At 43.9% G+C, this 21,569-nt stretch overlaps 1 protein-coding gene across 4 annotated transcripts in view; it reads right to left on the bottom strand.

Moving 5' to 3' along the window:
• Positions 1-10,509: 10,509 nt before the first annotated feature.
• LOC142575309 (uncharacterized) overlaps positions 10,510-21,569 on the bottom strand; it is a 56,376-nt gene continuing 45,316 nt past the window's right edge. Inside the window, exons 11-13 of one of the 4 annotated variants that reach the window (XM_075684564.1) lie at positions 20,229-20,292; positions 16,413-16,449; positions 10,510-15,175 (exon numbers count right to left, since the gene is read on the bottom strand). The gene's annotated coding sequence lies outside the window, so the exon portion shown is untranslated. Of the gene's footprint in view, positions 20,293-21,569 lie in introns of all 4 variants that reach the window. The other 3 variants (XM_075684563.1, XM_075684562.1, XM_075684561.1) reach the window with 3 other exon arrangements.

The raw sequence follows: 21,569 nt of genomic DNA, 5'->3' as shown, positions 1-21,569 counted from the left end.
AGAAACACCACTTCCTCTAACTTTTCAATACAAACATACCCACTTACTGCAGTCAACAAAAAGTATTCAATCTTAGTTAATTGGGCTGCTGACAGCGATAATTACTATCCAACTTTGTGTCCCCCTAGCCGCATAACTTATTTGCACAAGTGGTTCCCGCGCATACCAGCGCCTAATTTTAAGAAAGCCATAAACCTTAATTTTGAACACCCTGTATACATTCCCGATGTTACTGCTACTGGCCTACGAGCTCGTATTATCCTCATCTCCTTTGCCTTTATAAACGAGGCTCGTCCTACTTTCACGTCACCCAAACGGTTTCTTTTTTTAGTTTAACAACTTGCTCTATAGCATTAGTCAGCAGTTCCTTGCTCCTTGGACCCAGCTGTTTAATTAGCTGTATTGGGATTTCATCGGGTCCTGCCGCCGTGTTATTATAGGTACAGTTCTTATTTTTTGCTGTAAAAATTTTCTATGCTAAAATGTTGATCTCTAAGTCTTCTCTGTTGCTGGATATGTTTCAGTGTGGACTACGCTCTCTGTCTCGCCGAAGTTATCCCTAATAACGTCTCTGATGTACCGCAGCGCGTCGTCTCCTTGCGAGACATTGTCGTTAACGAAGACGCCAGCCGAGTTTGAGCACAGTGCCGCCCCTTGACTGAAAAAGGCGCTACTTTTCTCAATAACGGCTGCGGAGCGCCATAGAGTTTCCTACAAAATAATTTTGTAGGAAACTCTATGCGGAGCGCCAATTGAAGTAGTGACCATTTCTATCAAGAGGCGGCACTGCCGTGGTAGTGTTTGATTTCAAAGAAGAACGCTTCTCAGAAAAAGCAATTACAGACCAAATAGTTTTTTCAGATTAATATAATGAAAATAAACATGCACATAAAACACAATCAATGAAAACGTTTAGCATTTAGAAAGACTTGTAGCGATACGTGTATGCATATGATTGCACAGTGTATACACATTGTATGCATAGCCACGCGCTATACATTGCATACGTAGCCGCGCGGGTATATACAGGGACAGATTATCCGCCTTTTTTAAGTGAAGTTGAGACAAACACTTCAAAAGGAAGACACTTGGAAGCAGAGAAAAATGAAGACAAGCCAGAAATGGTAGACGACGATGCCAATAATAATTGACTCGGTAGAGTGTGTGGTATTTTAAAGGAGTTTTCGCAAGAAAAAGCACCGATTTATGCTAATCGCTCACTATCTGCTAGGCGCAGTCGGCCCCGGCGGGAAAGTATTTCTACAGCAGTTACAACGAGCGCTACGCGGGTGCATCTGTGAGACATGTTATGTAGCTCTCAGGCAGGACGCCTCTAATGCATTTCATTTAACTGATAAGAACAAAGCCCCCCCCCCCCCCTTTCTAGTGACACCACTGCTCTGGAGCACCGAGTAGTCCAGCGTTCTTATAGTGTCCTGAGCGTTCTGCAGACCACCACGGCACTTTCAAACAGCCACACTGTATAGCGCTTGTTTTAACGTCATGCCACAGGCCTTCCTGAAAGCTTCGATCCTCAAGCTACACTTGACAAAATTAAATTGCGGCTTCGATTGGGAATTGAGAGGGAGCGAGGAGGTGGGAGGCCAGGAAGCGATGAGAAAAGTGTGGGGTCGCACGTGCCCTTGAAGAGACAAATAAGGGAAACAAGGACCCTGCATTTTCGAATCTTTCGTGGCGCTTCACAGAACGGCCACTCGAAGGTGTCTACACATATCACAAGGAACGGGAGATGAAAAACACACACACACACACACACACACACACACACACACACACACACACACACACACACACACACACACACACACACACACACACACACACATACGCGCCCATTGATCCGAATGCTCAATGTCTGGACGCAGCGGGAAAGAGTATGGGGGAGAGGTCCCGTTGAGTCGGGGCATTTCTCAATTAGGTCTCTTTAATTGGGGCTGGCGACGACGTCCCCGCAGATAGCGCGTCTCGATGAGAGATGGCACCCGCACTCTGGCAGCGACGAATGGACGCTCTCTAATTGAACCCATCCCGCAGGCCTGTCCGTGTCCATCTTCATCAGCTGCGCCACGGGGAGCGCCTAATTAGACTGCGATTGGCCTAGAGTGGCCAGCTGCGTTTTTCAAGTGCGCGTCATGATAGCGCGCGCGGTCGCCGGCCGGCTGCGGAGCCCGCAGGCCGCGAGGGACGCGCGGTACGGGCCTCGGTGCGCTCACCTATACGCGCGCTGCACCAAGACAAAATGCGCGGTGACCCGCCGCGGCGACTCGGTCGCCGTGGCGTTTTGCTTCTGAGCGCGAAGTCGCGGACTCGACTCTCAGCCCCGTATTCCATAAATGCATCTTAACTTGAAGCCCACGCTTGATTTGATTCAAATGACGCCTGCTGTGAACGCACCGAACGAAACGCAATGAGCGTCTTGGGTAGGTTCGCACCAGGCGTCGTTTATACATTCAAGCATGAGCTTCAAGTTAAAGAGGAAGCTTTAGCTCGGGCCCAACTCCGACGCGGCCTATTCAAATACATGTAAAACGCAAAAACGTTTTTATGAGATAACCCCTGGACCGATTTTGATGAAATTTGTCGCATTTGAAAGAGAAAGTTAAATTCTAGTGACTGTTGGAAGCGGAATTTCGATTAAGGGCTTGAATTTTCTTAAAACGATTTTCAAATATTTGACCGTTTGAAAAAAATAGAAGCATGAAGTTTATAAATTCATAGCTCTGCATCAAGAACCGATATCGCGGTTCTGTAAACGGCATCCATTAGATCATTCAAAGCGGACAAATTCAATATGTCATTTTACATCTTACGTGAATTTGTTACGTTGGTTACAACGGTTTTGCAAAAGTTGTATTTCTCTATTATTAAATTTTTTTATATTCATGTGTAACATATCAATTTTGTCCGCTTTAGATGTACTATTAGATGCAATTCACAGAATTGTATTATCGTTCTTAGTGGTTAAGTTACAGAGTTGTAAACTTCATAGTCTCGTTTCTTGAAAATTTTCGATTTTTGCCAATTTTTAACAAAAAATTGACAATCTAACTAAAAAATTCGAAACCAACAGTCACTAGATCTTAAGTTTTTCTTTTAAATGCAACAAACCTCGTCAAATTTGGTGCAGTGGTTGCCGAGAAAAACGAATTCTCCTTTTACATGTATTTAGATAGGAGCACTTGAGCTAAAGCTTCGATGCATTTCTGAATACGTGGTTAAGCCACGGTGGCCGCCTTTTTCGCTAAGCGCGGAAAATAAAAGAAATCTTAAAGACCTGGTCAAAAAGCACCTGCCGTGGTTGCTCAGTGGCTATAGTGTTAGGCTGCTAAGCACGAGGTCGCGGGATCGAATCCCGGCCACGGCGGCCGCATTTCGATGGGGGCGAAATGCGAAAACACCCGTGTACTTAGATTTAGGTGCACGTTAAGGAACCCCAGGTAGTCCGGAGTCCTCCACCACGGCGTGCCTCATAATCATAAAGTGCTTTTGGCACGTAAAACTCCATAATTCTAATTCTTGGTCAAAAAGTGCCGGAAGTCGAAATGATCCTGAAACCTACTAACGGCGTTTCCCATAACCCGAGTATTTCTTAGGGTCGTTAAACCCCATGTATGAATCAAAATACGCGTTACGCAGGCTGCCGTAACGAATCAGTAGCATACAGTAAATGCGCACGAGCAGCATATATATTGTCCACAGCTCTGGCGACAGCGGTATACCGCAGAATATCCTCACCGCGGAAGCCTGAGAAAGGCGAACGGCAGTGAAATATTGCGAACAAATATCAGTGGTGAATGTCTCGCAGGCAAATTCTACCTGTCACCTTTTCGGCAATAATTGCGGCACTGGGGGCTGCGGCGACGCGACCGCTTCAGGGAAGCAGGCACGGGGGAATTTTTTAAGAGGTCAGCGAATATTCCAATTTTTCAATTCGATTGCCCATTCCAAACGAGCAGGTAGCATCCAATTTTTTTAGAACGTACGAATATGCAAATGTTGGCTGAATTGGTTTCCGGCAAGATCATACGGAGCACATCCCGGTCTGAAAATAAACGAACGGCGTCAACTGTCCAGCCAAGTACCTGCAGCAACAATCGTCCCGAAGTCTACGCCTGCCCCAAATGATCCACCACAGATTGGTGACATTCTTCTTTAGTATTTGAGTCCGTATATCAGCTAGTCAATGTGATTGAGCGCTGTCAATACTCGTTCCCAGTCACCGCTGCTGAACATACTCGTACACTGAAGCGTACTCGGGAGCTCCTGTTTGGGGTACCAGAGCAGTACTTCGCAGCCGCAAGCACCAGTAACGAAGGCATCGCAACAGCTGAACGACATTTAATAGATAAGCTTTCAAATAATGCCCGCTCTTCGATCTCAAAATCCAATCGTTCAAACGCGCACGCAACTATAGCTTTCACCTCGGCGCAGCCCACGCACCCCTTGTTGCGCTGGTCGTCGCTGCAATACGAAACCATCGCTGCGTTAGCGCGATGATGCGCAGACTTTTTAGCGACGGATCGAACATACTTGTAGCTGCCTCATCATGCGGTGGAAGCCGTCAGCACGTGCAGTCCATGAGACGCTGACGTGTTACCGCACACCCCGACAACAGAGACAACCGATCAGCGAGAATGAGAAGTGTTCATCGCCGCGCACTACTCATGGTGCTGGTGCTCTACAAAAATGGGCTTCCCTGCACGAGAATTGCTAATGTGGAGAAGCTAGCTTTCAGAAATTCTTTGGTACAAACTAAGGAATGTCCTTTTTACAAACTTCGGTACAGCGCGCGACGAGACAGGACACAAGGCGAGGAAGGCAACAAACGAGGAATGTTAAGTCTTTCCTTGCGTCCCGTCTAGACACGCGGTTTTTTACCAATGCATCCGTACCAAGAAGCTCCGCTATCAAAACTGCTAGTTATTCAGAAATATATACCCTCGATTCGAGACAGGATCCGCACATACAGGCTATCGTCCGCAAAATGAAAACGGCGGTGAAAACCTGTAGATAACACTTCTGGAATAAAATTTCTGCGGTGGCTTATTATGCTCGAAAGAACAACGAAACGCTAGTGGCGACGCCACCTTTCAATTCCCTCATCAGCTCCCTCTGAAATCACAGATTACGTCGACAGATAATTATTTGATTTCAGTAATAGCATCCTCAAAGCGGCACCTCTTGCGCGGAAAGGAATCTAAGCATGCGAAACTAGAATAAGAATCGTGGAGTCGTGTAATGACGTCGTTAGTGGCGTGAATGCGAAACCCAAATTCAAAGTAGGAAACTTAAGCATTCGTTTTCTCCGCTTTTTCTCATTAAAAGATACGAAAATTACCTACCAGTCTCGTCTGGTATAACATTTGTTCAACCTACATGCCTGAGTTGCAGTTGTCGAAGGGACGTCCACGAGATGTACCTTTTTTGTTATTGGGTGGCCATAACAAGGTACGTGCACACTAACGGGGAAAAAACGCGTGCGGCACGCTGCGGGCGGCAGAACGCAGCAGCATTGGTATGGCCTCCACTTGCGAGCGTCTTTGCCGCTATCCACTGCATTCGCCACGACTGTGATCACCGAGGCTGAGTGTGGAGGGTATTGGGGGCGAGGAGTTACGGAGTCGCCGTCTGTCGGAAGCGCCTCCCTTGCGTATAGTACGATGGATCACGCGGCGCGCTCCTCATAGGTTTCGCTTACGGCGCTCAATAAAAACATCACGCGGCAGCCTTCCTGGACATTTATGTAGGTGCTCTCAAAACGAGGGAAGTTTTTGACTGTCGATATAATAATCTTGGGCAAACTTAAAGCACAGAATCGTTTACAGACGCTATCTCTTTACCGAATACGTACAGCGAACGTCACTACGCGCGGTCGCCGCGATGGAGGCTCCCGAACCGGTTTCTTGCGTGAAAGGTAGGCAAACACTGAAAGCAAACTATGTGAAATATGTTCTTATAGTAGGCTGTCTGTATAACCAAATGGGGCATAACAGAATGAAGCCTCAATGCAGCGATCGCACGGGTCACAGCGACCGACTGCGCGTCTGCATGCATGCCCGCGCACAAAAGTTTTGCTTTCGCTGTGAGCGCGTTTTCGCACCGTGCCGCGTACTTTAGGCCGCAGCATATGAACATTTGACAGTACTCTAGCAACCATTTTTGCGTGGACGCTATCAGAACTGTTCAAAAATAATTTCGTTATAGAGACTTTGACGCCTACGGCGACTGTGATGTGCCGTCGCGACGATTCAATATATATATATATATATATATATATATATATTTTGTCTTCTAAATTCTTGGACATTTCAATATTACTCAAGTTGCGTCGCACTGTATGTTGATCGGTCTTCTCAGTGTGCGATTTCCCGCTGCTTCTTTTTCGTAATCCAGTGCATTAATTCTTAACACAAACATGACCATATGCCATGCCTTTCTTCAATGTCCGTCTTACCGCTCCCTTTCCGTTCCAGTGAACTTGCCAGTATCTAGCACCAACAAGTTCATAGACCAAACCGTCCTGACATTAGCCGGGCAGCGTGCGCGGGCGAGCGTCTCAGTGCGCGTTTTCTGCTACTCACCGAACATCGCGCAGTCCCGGCGCCGCAACAGAAATCTTCCTCGCGTTTGTGCTTGCTGCATATACGAGTTGTAGCCGATGGCTGTCTGCCGGTTCTAAGTTTCACCAGCCAAGCTTCACGCAGCTCCTTGCCCTGCGGCTACGTGTGAATAAGGCTGACACCGGGCTCCGTTGCGTACATCCGGCACTGCGGCACCGAGCAGTAGCCTACCATGTTGCACGCCTTCAAATGCAGCCCCTACCTAATATATTAGTTTCAGATGTTGTCAAGTTGACACCCAAGGCGGTAAAGCCTCACCACTTAATCAGAACTGCGGCGCAGGTGAGACTTCAAACTTTCGTTTTCAGCTCGCTTCTGTGCTTCCGAAGCAGCCGAAGCGGCCGCAGTGTCCACGTGATCCCTCATGTCACGTCACGCCGACGGTGGCGCCAGCTTTTCCAGTGGTGGAGCTCGCCGCCATATGCAGCGTTCGCCCACGTGAACGAATCGGCAGCTTCTCGCAGGTCTCCCCGGTCGGCGGCGAGCGGCCTGCCGCGAAAGGTAGCTCCAAGAACCACTCGCTCCGCGGCAGCAAAAAGTTGCCGCTCGCTTGTTTTCGCGGCACTACAGAGTTTTAGTTTAGGGGACGCAAGCGGTTTGTTGCGTACGCAAGCCGCTTGCGTCCCCTAAACTAAAGCTCTGTAGTATCACCTGCGGCATGCCGCGCGCGTTTTTGCGGCTCACGTGCCTTTGTGGAAGTGCCTTCATGTGGAAGTGACGCAAATGTCTTCTGCCAAGCTAAATGAAAATCGGGATCTGCGGGGCTCACTTTTTTTCCTTTTCTTCGTGTCCCTCTGGTTGCGCGACATCATGGATGCAGGCTATAGTCACACGCCTCGGCGGCCACCATGCTTAGATATTTGCTGACGGAATTACCAGTGGAATCAACGAACGAATTTTAAAAGAACAGAAGATCGGGCGAGTTGTTGCTGCTTCACGATTACGGGCAGCGCATTATACCACAAGGACAGAGTCCCTTGGGGTGGTCGTTGGAAAGGTTAACTGAATTCTATCTAGGTACTCTGCCATTCCGGGTCTTGCGCTGCCACTAATCATAAACGAATCCTGCAAGTGTCCACCTAATGGACATGTCCAATTATTCTGCTGCTGGCGTCTTGATTGGCTGGGCTGTGGTATGCGTCAGGAAACAGATGCCCCCAGCCGACCAGCACTTCAGCAGCAGACGAAACAGACATGTCCACCAGGTGGACAGGTACAGAATACCCCCCCCCCCCCCCCGATCAGTTTAGACACGTAAAACATTGTTACACAACTCCATTTAGGTTAATTTTGCGTAATAGGTTAAAAGAAAATAAGTTTTTCTTTAATTTCACGCTTAAAACACAGCGCTGGTATGCCAGTGTGACATCACACATTTCAACGCACTTTTTCCCATTTTGAGCCGTTGTGTCTCAGTAAAGGTTCTCGGAACTTGATAGGTTCAGTCTTTCGATTTTTTTTAGAATATAATGAAGTCTATCTTTAATGATGAAAAAACTAAGCCGACCCAAGAAGACACTTTCAAAATGCATGAAGTCATGGTGAGCAGGTGTGCGAACTTCGAGGTGGCGTCGCCACTTATATTTCATTTATAAATCTTTCCTGGCTTTCCAAACTCCTTCCCATCGCAAGAGTGACATTTCCTTGTTTTATTATTCCGAAGGGTAGCATAAGCGTAATTTATTAACAGACATCAAATCATTTTTGTCTTGAGTATCCCCTAGGGGCCCTGAACCACTTTTTATCGAAGTGTAGAAATGCATCTGACATGAAACTAGACTATTTCAGAAATATTTCGCCGCAAAAGGTACTTTGATGCAATAAGCAGAAGCGAAGTTATTGGCAATCAAACACGGCTCCCGCGGTGCTCCCGTTCCTCTTTAAACGTCTTGCACTGCGAAGGCTACGGCGCAGTGGGACATGCCCACAATGCTCCGCCTTTTAAATGTCACCGCGACACGCTGTTCAAATTTCATTTTGGATGTTAACGTAGACGCCACGACTTCTGCCTTCGGTGCCTACGACGCACTAAGCATAAGCAAAATGCGCTTTTCCTCAGCGAGCCGCAGTGCACTTAGCCAGTGGACTCATGGCGGCAGCCGCGGTATCTGCGCCATGTAGCCGACCGCAGCTTGATGTCAGCTATCGGCAAATAGCAGCAGTCTAGGGAAATTACGAAATAAAGCGCCCAGAAGAGAGTGAGGGCAGGGCCTTCAGTTGAAAAGAGAGCGCTTCAGAGAAAGGCGAGTTCACGATCCGCTTGCGAACTCCACGCACCGCGTACGACAGCAGAACTTGGCCAAAATGTTCACAGCAGCGTAGGCTACCCGCGGACTATGCTTTTTCACCAAGCCCGAGGGGTCGTTCAGGGGCCCTCTAAATACTTGCGCAGGGGGTATGTTGCCCCCCTTGCGTTATCTACTAGTGTGCGAATAGCCACAAAGATTCCTCGTGGGTTCCAAGAGTTGGGGAGCCCGTCATATCTTCGCAAACAAGCAGAAATAGTGTTTTAATATATAATACTCTTGGCTGCACATTTCATGAATAGTCAAGTTCATGTCTAAATGCTATCATACTTTCGATAAGTAGGCTGTGCCATCACCCTCAGAGAAATGTCAAAGAATCAGGAGAGGAAGAAGTGTACTTGTTATGCAGAGTACTGTTATAGCAACGATATAAGCAGAAGCACATAGTTATAAAGTTAATGCTGTCAACCTGAAAGGAGAAGTCAACATTGTCAAAGCAGCAAGTCCTACGTAATAAGCTAATAGCACACTACCATTGAAGATTGCCAAAAGACCTCTATAGCAATCCTAAAGAGACGACGGTGGAAGCAGGTACCCAAATAGCTGCAATCACAGAGGAGTAGACAACACAAAGACATGTAGCTAGAGTTTGAGAAACATTCTCAGTGTACAAAATCAGTGTCATCAGCATGCTGTGGCAACAATATTGAGGTGCCTTACATCTATATGCCTGAAATTAAACATTTCTCCTAAATTTCACATTCTGCTAGTGTTTGCAGCCTTTAGCTTCCACCACTGACAACACTAACATCAAAACAGTAAACTTGGCATGCCAGTGTAGGCAAGCTTTTGTAATAAATGAACAACATGCACACCCTGATGCCAGGAGAAAGCTTTATTTATATTGACAACAAATATAAAGGTGACTTGGCATACTTTTATGTGTTTGCAGCAGATACGTTGCTGGTCGCTTCAAAAAATATTTGCTTTATAAACATGCTTTTATATCAAAGTGCTGAGTGCATCACAAGAGTTATCTGACACAAAGGACTAGACTGCACTCTCACAAATGCAACAATGCACACTGTATCGACAATCATCACGGCTGAAATTCTTGGGCAGTGATATTCAACAGAATATCCTGTGGGGACGACAACTGCACAAGAACAAACGGCACATTGTGTTAAGGAACTAGTGCACAAACTTTGACAGGAAGACAATCTGACATGAACTCGCACTTGTGAAGGAACAAGCATGCAGGTTTCTTTATGCTTCGAATAGCTGAATCAAAAAATAAATTAAGCTTTCCCTGTGAAAACTGACAGGCCTTGAAAGATGCAGTGAACAATACGCATGAGCACTTATACTCTCTTGCACATACAGCAAAACTATCCTCCAGATGGTCCTGGCTTAATGATACACGGACATTTCCGTGCAGTCTACAGCTAATTCTGACCATTTACATGTGCACTCACTCACCTAAAACTGTCCATGGTTATTTCTGCACTGATCTCCTAGCCACACCACAAACTAAGCCGCAACCTAAGCTACAAGAAAAAGCTGAAAGGTAGAACAGGGCTCAGACAAGGACAACTTTGAACATTCATGAGTACTTCTGGGGATAAACCTTTGTAAAGTAGGTGTATTGTGGCCAATCTTGGAGTCACAACTGTCTACAGGACCACACGTGCCATATAGAAAACCTTAAGACTACACGTCACAAACAGTTATAGACAAACAAGACATATATATGGCCACACGTAACTGAAGCTTCATAGGTACCTAGAATTGAACAAAAATTGCTATCCTTGAAAACACTGATACCTCCAACATTAGAAAAGATGGTACCATTCATAAAATGAACTGCAGCCTCTAGAGCGTGCAAGTTCAATCACCAAACTGAGTTTGAGAAGTTTGAACGACAGTGAAAATTTCCCAAATGTGAAGTCAGGAATCTGAAACTTCTCAAACATTACAAGTCACAAAATGACTATCGCTGGTATCTCTGCAGCCAGAGCAGTGAGCATCAGCAGTCTGTAAATGCAGGTAATTTCAGTGAAAGGGTGCTCGAACTGATTTGCAGGGAAGCAGACAGGAGGACATATGGTGCCAAGAGTGAAACAACACCAACAATAACTTCAATTGACCACAAGGGGACATAAATAATTAAAATACAGTTACTTGCAGACAAAGTGCCAATGCTTTTTTTGTCAACGTCAACAAATTTCCTGCCAACACTGTCTGTGTTGTCAACACAGACAACTTCTTTGCCCGGTGCAACCCTTGAAAACCAACATTAGCTCCAAAGTTAGTTAACAGATAACTTTGGAGTTGCTTACAAACAAACATGTTGTGCAGAAAGAAAGAAAAGGAAAATTGTGAGTCCTTCAGGATGCATAAGAACTCTCTTGAGAAAAAATAAACTGGAGAGAGAGAGAGAGAAAGAAAGAAAAAGACAGTGACAAAAATAGATGTGCACTCGTATAATGACTAGAAAGAGGATACCATGCCACTTATACAATGCATGAACTCAGCCTTTTTAGCCCATTTCATCACACTCTGTGCTTGAAATATCTTACTGTGCATGTTTACATGGATAAATGAGTTGAGTTCTCTCAAATTCTTGTAAATGATAGGAAGAAATTCCTATTTGGTTGCCCCTCGAACCCCCTATGTGCACCTTATCAGGTTTCATGCACTTTGAACATATGCACACAAGCAATGTTGCTTTGAGTAGCCACAGGAAATGCAGACCCCCAGTTGTGATCCTTATTCCTGCACCTTGGGTCTCTGCCACAGGACTTCAGAGCCCCAATTGCCTGTCAGCACAGTTTTTATCGGTGCTTAACCCTGCTTACCCCCACAGAGCTCATTTCGGCACTTTGATAGTACTGCGACAGGCTCAGCATTAAATGCAGTTTGTGCCACAATAATTGGCAACCTATGCATTAATTGTGCTTGTTGCAATGCGTCCGTGCCTTATTAAATCAAAGATACAGAACACCCTCTCTGGAGGCCACTAAGCTTGACCACTTAAATCACGAAGATACACAAAGTCCTAGTGCTTGTCTTATTATGCTCACTACAACTCTGTTATGCCCTATAAGGAAGATAAAATCGAATACTAGCTCTGAAATTGTCACTCGCATACTTTTGCATCAAAAATAGCTGCACCAACAGCCACTGTCTACCACTAGCATGGCACCTGAGGATCAGGAATGGTTATTAGACGCAGGGAGCTCTAGCTTTAAGTGCAAGGCTGCATAGCTCAGCAATAAAAATATATATGCACTTTGTTTGCTTTCAATGAGCCAGCACAAGTCTCACACAAGAGTGAATGACACTCTAGCATAGTGGGACACTTGAATCAAGCTTCTTCAATGCTCCAAACAAATACAAAAACAACCTTGGTGGACATGTTCATCAGCATAATAGCTGAAGAAAAGTTTTAAGCATTCTCAACATTTAATAAATTCCCATTACTCTCAGCTTAACAGCACACTGATATACATATAAAATACATTCTCCTTGCTAAAGCAAACCTGTAACACTTTACTGGTTTGATTCACATGCAGTATGTCAGCAGTTTGAATGTCTCAGATGTCACATATGCAGTATTTGTGCACTCACGTGTATAGGACGGCTTGAAAGTTCGCAAGATGTTTGGCACCAAGCACACGCCTCTACACTCAAGGATATTTTCTTTGCATACCAAGTGATACCTTACCAGTAAGTGTTTGACAGATGCACCACAATCAATTCTGAGCCATAACTACAACAGCAGCATTGCTTACTATGCTTTTGTACTTCTCAGGACAGAAAATAAAATACAAATTTTACCACAGGTATATCATCTGGCCTTATTTTACTCCAATGTGATACACAACAAACATTGTACAACAAACTGTGCCAGCTGTGCACAACTTTTCTGGTTATTAAACTCGTAGCTTATTCGCATTCAAATTTTGCACAAAGGTGGTAGTTTGCAGACCATGTGGTTTGATATGTTTGGTAGCATTGCTTGCCTGCTTCATTAAGAATAAATGAGAACATGTGGTGATATGCAGTGATGCCAAATAATGTAAATTATTTCACTGAACTGAACTGAACTTGCAGCCATGCCTTTCATAATGGGCGAGTAATACACTCAGACAATGAGGTAAAAAGACAAAACTTAAAATATAACAATTTAAAAAAAAATAAGGAGGAAAGACTAGAACTGCAATGATGGCAGTGCCATCTGTCATTGTTAGGGCAAAACACAGTGCATGGTGTGCTTTGTTTTTCAATGAAAGCTGGCACCCCTATTATGCAAAATTAATTTTCTTTTTGCCTAGCATCTCTGTGTATGACTGTACACTTCTGATTATCCTTAACAAAACTGACTACTAATGCATCCAACATAGTACAGGGGTGGAAGTGACCAAAGATGTTTTGGAGCAGCTCAGGGAGCAGCAATTCTGCCACCTTGAAGCAGGTTTGGAGCAGAAGAATTGCATTTTGAAGCAGCTGGGTAGAGTTCAAGATTTCAATACAGGCAGGCTCAGATGTTCTTTACTGGATTTTTCAAAACAGCGTATTCAGCTACACATTACCCATGGCAAGCTAAATGTGAAGTTATTGCATATTTGTCAGTTTCCACATCAATTGTGGGCCCCCAATATTTTTAATAAGATTGGGAACAAAAATGTTCACTCTGCATCCACAACAAAAATCTTAGGACTGCGCAGCCTCAGAGAGATTTTTCAAATGCCAATAATTTGCATGTGCTTGATCACGACGACTTTTCAGCAGCAAAACCACGAGCCCCATAAAGCTAGTACATAACAGCAACTGATATACTGCATGCCATACAATGGCTTATTCAATTTTCTTTTACTCTATGTCGTTAACATAGCTGCTGTGAACAAAGCATATGTGCTGTCATGTCACCGTTTAGATCAACTAAAGCTAAAATTTGCAACTTCTAAGTTGTGTTCTGCAGTGGTAATAATCTGGTTTCATACAGTGCTGTCAAGCTATAAACTTGGTTGGTGGAATCCAAATTTGAGTGAAAATCATGGCTGCCACTGGAGAACTGAGTCAAGAAGTTTAACAAAAGCAAGCACATCATATGTTGTAGTTTCACTGTCATTAGCACTAAAATGTACTACAATAACTAAACCGATGAGCTACACGCAGAAGAAACCATACAGCTGAGCTGACAGCAAAGCTTTGCTTACAGACTGCCCAATAGATAGAGCATCAGATTGACACAGACTTATAAAACTGCTTAATGTATTGTATAGCACAAAAACAATTCATTTCCCTCATTTTACAGTGGACAAGTTTGAATTTACCATCAAACACCCACCAGCCTCCGAAGGATTGCCCAGGATTGGCTTTGAGAGCAAAACACTAGCCAATGCACAGCTATGCTTGTGTGGTTGCTACTGAACGCACAAATCTTTGGTAAATTTAGCGACCCAATTCTAAACGTGTTCTGGAGCATGGTAGCACACTTGGATTGTTTGCCACAAGATGACACAATTGGTGCAGCACTTCCATCACTGATAGTAAACTGTGTCCACTGCAGGCAGCCACCTTCATGTAAAATTTCTGCATGAATAAGCCAGCAGTTTAACCAGAAAAGTCGTGTATAGCTGTTATTCGTTTTCATGCGACACTTAGAATATGCCAAATTACATAGTGTATCTATTATGGAGTGCTCAACAATGAAAACAGTGAACTGAATACTGTACACACTGAGCATGCAAGAGTGAAAATGCATGCTGCAGCTGCATACCAAAGCAAGGCTCAGGAAATACAGTGTTCGAAAGGTACCTCATAAGCAACATGAACAGGAGCACGTTACACAAGTGCAACATGCACCCTGCTTCTCCATGCAGATCGTCGAGTAGTAACAAGCATCTGAATCACATGTAAAAACTTTGCCAAAAAAAATGAAGTCACAGCACGCATGACAGCCACTGACCAAGGAATGCCTAGTCAGCTTCTCGAGGCGACTGCATGGCTCAAAATTTCTGGAGAGGGAGGCCCACCTTCAAGAGCTTTTCTAGCAATAAGAGTTCCATGGGCACAACACATTGCAGCCTGGTTGCTTTCTTTTTTTCAACAAAGGCTGTACACAAGCTCACAGCTGCCAGCCAAGCTATGAGTATTTCTTGGTCCAAGTCCTTTCAGGAATCCAAAGCTGAGCTATAACCCAAAGGGGCCAGCTCACCAGTGTGATTGGTTGAAGTGACAAGCCTGTCATATTTTTAATCCTTCCCAGCTCAAAGCTGTAATCTGATGTGCAAAAGAAAATGAAATATCTGAAACTGAATTGGAATGCTACACATTGAGGATGTTTCTTAAAAATATAGAATGATTTAGTTTTGGGCTTTTCTGTTTCCATAAATATTGCCACGACATCATAACATCAGGACACAAAATGTAAAGTGGGTCGTTCTAATGAATTTTACTAGCAGGAAGTTCATGTTACAGCTCGCGTAGCTTGAGAGTTGACTATCACATTAACTGCCCAGCTACGATTTGAGAGTATGCAGCCTAGGCAAGAGCACTGTGAAGGTTGCTTCCATCGCACAAGCTCATGATGTGAACTGGACAGAAAGTTCAGAAAATGCTAATAGAACAGCCTCCACAATTATTTAGGCCACATAAGTACCAGTATTTTCATAATTGCAAAGATTTATGTGGCCTTAGCATGTCCTTGCATGTTCCCTCTCTGCAAGGGAATCGCATACAAGCAAGGACAAGTTGGCTACGGTTATGACAGCCACAACCGGATGGCTCCGGCACTGTGCTATCAACACCATCTTATATTGATGGCTACTTGGGTGCGTGTTTAGGATATATGCGACTCCCCTTTCGCTTTTGTGAGGTGAGCTACACAAGCCTGCCCAGTGCATTTTGGTTAGCTTTATGAGAGCCTATCTTGTGAGACATACAACTTTTGGCCTTATAATACTTGCAGCCCGGCCAAGTGCTCACACATATGTGCGTTTCCCCTACAATAATGTTATGCTGGTGCTGTAATATATCGGAAATAAATAAATAAATAAATAAATAAATACAATGGGCTGTTAGCAGCCACACTTTTCTCAATGCACTGCAGACAGTGGTGATGCAATACAAATTCGGTTCCTTGCAGCAAGCTTGCTCTTTTTTTCCCCACATGCTGCTCATCAATATTTCCTTTTTATTACACCTTATTTCCACGCTCTCCTCCTTCTGACTTTGTTTGGTCACCCAGTAGCACAGGTGCTATGAGGAGCTTAACCTACTCATGTTTATTCATGCTTTGTGTACAAGGCCTCCAAAGTAGCAATGCTGACCAGACTAAAAATCTCTAAACTATTTTGCTACGCAATTTTGAAAAAAAAAAAAAAAAAAGAGGTCAACCATGAAGTGGTTATGGCTTGAGTCTGCTTACGTCGAGCATCCCAACAAAGCATGAATACCTGGGCATTCAATCAGTTTAGCAACGAGCCATGATTACTGAAGTCCGCGCCACCCAGCTTACCTTTAGTCAGCTACTGGACAGCTAGGAAGAAAGTGCACTAGGAGAAAAAACAAAGCAAATCATAAACATTGCAACCAAGAGAAAAGTGCATGTCTGAGTACTCTAAATGAAGTCAATAAAGGGAGACCAAAAAAATTCAGTGATTACAATACCCCGTAATGCAAAATTGGAGTGCAGCTCTGTACGTGTTTTCATTTCGCGGTATATTGATTGCCGCGGACAATGTCTCGTGTGACATGTTGCAAATGGAGCGAAGTACGGCGTGACTGCCTCACTAATCTAGAGATTGCGAGAGCCAGCACATAAGTGACGCATGGGAGTGATTCACAGCTGCCACCGCCGCCCAACCTCCCAGACACTGCACACTACTCTGGCACCATCTCATAGCCATTGTCGCTGCACTAAGCTTTTCTTCTAACGCTTTTGCCAGACCCTCCTCCGCTTTCTGCCTCATGGTTCCGCTGCACCCTCCTCTCGCTTCCCTCTTCACGTATTTCATCCCCGCTGTGCTCCGCATTCGCTTTCATGTTTTGCTGTGGTTGTTTGTGCGATTACGCTGCCACCGACACAAACATTCATCACAGGAACAGCCGCCTAAGAGCTGCAATCTACAAAGTTATTGCATAAAGCCAGACACATAGCGCGAAAGAGTAAGCATATCTCTCTTACCAAGAACATAGATTTGGCATATTAGGAAATAATATAATATACTATTGGTAGTGGCATCATCGTTCACCTCGCAAAGCGAGACCCCCTACTCTGGCAACTACTGGTCGGACTGCTGAAAGTGCTGAACAGAAAAGTAAAAATGCATTGCATTTGAAAACTAAATAAAATCTCACAACTTTTGCATGCAAGTAGCGCAGAAAGAAAGCCTCCAAAATCCAGAAGAAAGAACTACAAGATAAGCATCGTCAGGCAATGAAATTATTACTGCTGCATTTTGGGTGTGAGAGGAAGAAATGGCAGCTAGGTCTTCAATCACAAGTTCTGCTACAAATAAGCCACATTTCTCTCTTCTTCTTTTTATAAACCTTCAAGAGGCTTGAATTAGTAATCTACCAACTGGCAGTACAGCGTGATTTAATATTGGCCTTTGTTTATCCCTTTACATTTCACCTTATAGTGCACAGATTATTGCACCAAAGAATTTTCCATCAGTGTCATGCAAAGCTCTGCAAGATAGCCAGCCACAGGCTGGCAAAAGAACAAAGTAAGACTAGTGCAGCAGGAAACAGCAGAACAAAGCACCCATGGAGACACACAAAGATAGTAGAGGCAACTATACCAGCAAAACATTATGCTGCAGATTGGCACCATCATACACCAGCACTGTTGCAGACCAGAACTGCCATAAGCAACTACTGCCATAAACCAGTGCTTTCACTGACTAGAACCACTGTATATCAGCGGTGGCACAGACCAAGGCTGTCGTAGACTAGCACTGCTACCAGGCACCACCATAGACTAGCACTGTCAATGACCAGCACTGTCAATGACCAGTGCTCTCATAAATCTGTTGTAGACTAGTGCTGATCTACAAGGCTCACAGCACTGGTCTCCAGTACAGACCAATACTGTCAATAGCCAGCACCTCTAATGACCAGCACAGCCAATGGTGAGCAATGCCATAGACCAATACTGTCACTATGCCACAGGGCTGTCAGCACTGCTACAGGGTACTGTGAGAGACCAGTAGTGTCAATTACCCGCACTGACAAACCAGCACTGTCATGCACAAGCACTTCTGTATACCAGCACCACCTGGTCTTTGCTTGTTGGTTCAACAGTGCAAGAAAAAATATTATGGAAATGGCTCAAGAGCAGGACTGCAGAGTTACCAATACAGCATGAAAAATGCATTATGTGCTTCTCCTTTTTTCTGAAAGCTGAACAACAAGAATAAGTAGATAATAAGATATTCAAAAGAAAAGGTGCAAGATAAATTGATTAAAAGAAGCCAGGTATTTCTGCCGATTTTCGTCCTTTAAGGCTGTCCAATGAAGGGATCGTGTTTCACATGGGCATTCAGGCCCAACATTGGGCAGCTAGACTTTGAAGCAGGCAAGGTGTCGAACCGAACTGTAAACAAACTGCTATTTTTCTATCGCTTAAGTGAGCCAAGCTGATACCTGTCAGGAAATTAAACTACACATAAAATATATATGCTGCATGTGCCAGCAGAAGTGAAAAAAATGAAACAGTTAAAAGATAGTACAGTAGGAATTACAAAGAACATTTTTTTGGCAACACAAATTGCAACCAAGGCCATAAAACATTGAGTAACATTAATTAGATATCAAGTTACGAAAATAAGCAACAAGCATTTAATTAATCGCTATGTCACCACTCTATGGTGCATGTGACAGAGCCAGTCAAAGTTAGATCATGTCCACTAGCCGGAAATCTCAGAGAAGCACGAGTTCTGAGCTATCTGCCACTAAAATGTGTGGTGAAATACATCAGTGTTCCACAAACCAGTCAAAGTAACTGCAGTATTGCTATACTATACAGCAATAAATCAAAACAGGCTCATTAAGCATTACCCAAATAAAACATAGCAACCATTGGAAGATGAAAACTTGAATAACTCTGGAAGAATAAGGCAAATCTCTTCCTGGAGCCATCATTTTGAAATGGGTACTTGTCAAAACAATGTCTTTATAATGTCGGCCTTGACAAAGAGAAATGCCCTTGATAAACTGTTGAGGCTGGGTTCCCTTATTTGCCCACATTTAATCACCTAGCGTGTTGTTTCAGATATTGTTTTGCCCTGCACTAAACATATCTATACACACTGGTGCAATGTCCTGATGGGAAATATCCCCCAACTGCACGCTCAATACCTTAATTTCACTGGACTATGATGTTCTAAGCAGAATAAAGTTCAGCACTGATGATGCAATGAAAGCACCAATGCATTTCCAGCTTCAACAGAACACACAACGTATTTTATACCACGGCATGATGTTTTGTGAAAGCGTTGACCCACACATTATGAACGAGTAACAGACCCTATATATGTATACATTGTAACTCAGATTCAGAGTAAATTGCAGTTTACTTTGACTGCCTCATAGCCATACTCCCTAATAGTTTTCATTACATGCTGTAGGTCAGAACTATGTGAAACACCAATGCATTCCATGCTGCTGTTTTATGCTCAATGTTACTGTGATCACTGCAGAATGAGTCATTAATCTGATGCCCTCCCAAACTACCTTGCCATAAACATTCAATTAGTGCAACCAGCACACAAACATAGATAAGAGGTCACACACACAAAGCACTATGTGTGTGTCTGCGTGCTGGATGTACCATACGAATGCTTTCACATCAGCATTCCAATGAGCCTATATCACAACCTTAGATAACCACCACTAAGACACCTCATAGTCCATTTGCCTGTGACTGCTCCAGTTACCATTAATAGAGTGAGCACTACTTTCCAGAAATTGGCACTATTTGAACACCCTTAACTGTCCTTAACTATTATCCTCTCACTCAAGACTGACCCTGAAAAAAACAGAAAGGCATAGATCTGAATCTGAACACAAATTGAACTGGATAGCATTTTGATTCGACACCTCGCACATGTAAATCCCTGTACAATTTTTTTTTGTCAACCTTCTTAAAGTTAAAGTTACCTCAAATATTGATAAACACTTATTTAGGAAAGGATACATAATAAGAAAAAGACATACTCCCTGAACAAGGATAGCATACAACTACTCCCTGAACTAGCATGCAACTCTGCAACCCTGATCAGAGAGGCCATAATTGACATAATTTTGAGTTGATGGGCAAGGTATTCACGGTAAGGGTGTCTCCACACTTATGCAGGACATAACAGCACTCTGGGGCAGCACATGGATCCCGCCTGGAAAAGAGACAGATGAACACACACATCACTTACAGATACCATAGACAACATGCAGATGAAAATGTCAACTGGGAAATTCTGAGGCACTGTTAAGGAAATCTTTCGGCACATGCAAAATATTTCCTTTCGTCATTTGCTCTTGTCTCATTTACATCGTCTTCACAAACATAAACAATACTGACTGCTCCTTCCCTTCACATCAGTAGTCTATTTTTCATGTTTTTCTGGTTCAAGTACCATATTCACTTGCACAATGAACCCACTTACATCACAAACACATCCCCAGCTTTGCTCTTCAAAATTAGCCCCCTTGTAATAATCGCACCCCCAACATTTGTCTCGTGCAGCCCCACAAATGAATGGCTGTGCTGTAGATTTCTGGTTCACCCACTTTGGCTAAAGATGATGGTGCATGCCACTGAGAGTCATCTCTCAGCGAAAGAATGAATGCTTTCCACCATGGTGCCAGTGCAACAGAAAATCAAAATGACATACAGACAGTAGCACAGCTAGAAGCTAGCAAACTGGTGAGCTGTACACTAGCCCCGAAGCTTTCTTTGCCTACCTCTCATGTCTTGGTGATGGTGATGATTGTCGGCTGTCTCGTAAAGTAGAAGCTGTTTCTATCAGGAATACGAACACTTTCAAAAAGTTTCACATGACTTGCCGGTGCACACAGGCAACAGTTTCTGATGTTGTGCCAAGTTTACTATCTTCATACTGTATCAAGAACATTCTCAGTTGTCTACTTCATAACGTTCAATGCTGAGTCATGTGAAAACTCTTGAAGGTAATGCTACCACTGAAAGGAGTCACTTGAGAGTATCACCCCTGAATAAACTTGCCTTTACTCTGCAAGGTACCCTACCATGGCTGATGACCATTATAGGATGTGTTCGATGCCGAAATACACTCTGTGTTTCTTGTTGTGGTGCTCCACTTTGTCTTGCCAGTTCATCAAAGATTCACTTCAATGCCACGGTGCATGGAATTTCAATGTTCTCTTTTTTTTTTTTTTTTTTTTGAACGCGCCCTTTTGAGACAGTGTTGTCTATTGCTCTCTTTTCTGCCTGTCTCGTGTTTTTTTTTTTAGGGCAACATGCCATAATTCCCATTACATGACCAAATTGAAGTCAAAGGCTGTGAAGTATGACATGGAGCACGGGAATTGTACTACCAGAAGGCAATTCAATGAATGCAACTTTTGTCAACCATCTTCATTTTGACATTTTCAGCCATTTTCGACAATGAAACACAGCTGCAGTAAGTTTGCA

Source organism: Dermacentor variabilis, chromosome 3 (genome assembly GCF_050947875.1).
Source record: "Dermacentor variabilis isolate Ectoservices chromosome 3, ASM5094787v1, whole genome shotgun sequence".
Classification (NCBI taxonomy): domain Eukaryota; kingdom Metazoa; phylum Arthropoda; class Arachnida; order Ixodida; family Ixodidae; genus Dermacentor; species Dermacentor variabilis.
This window is presented reverse-complemented; position numbering and strand designations above follow the sequence as displayed.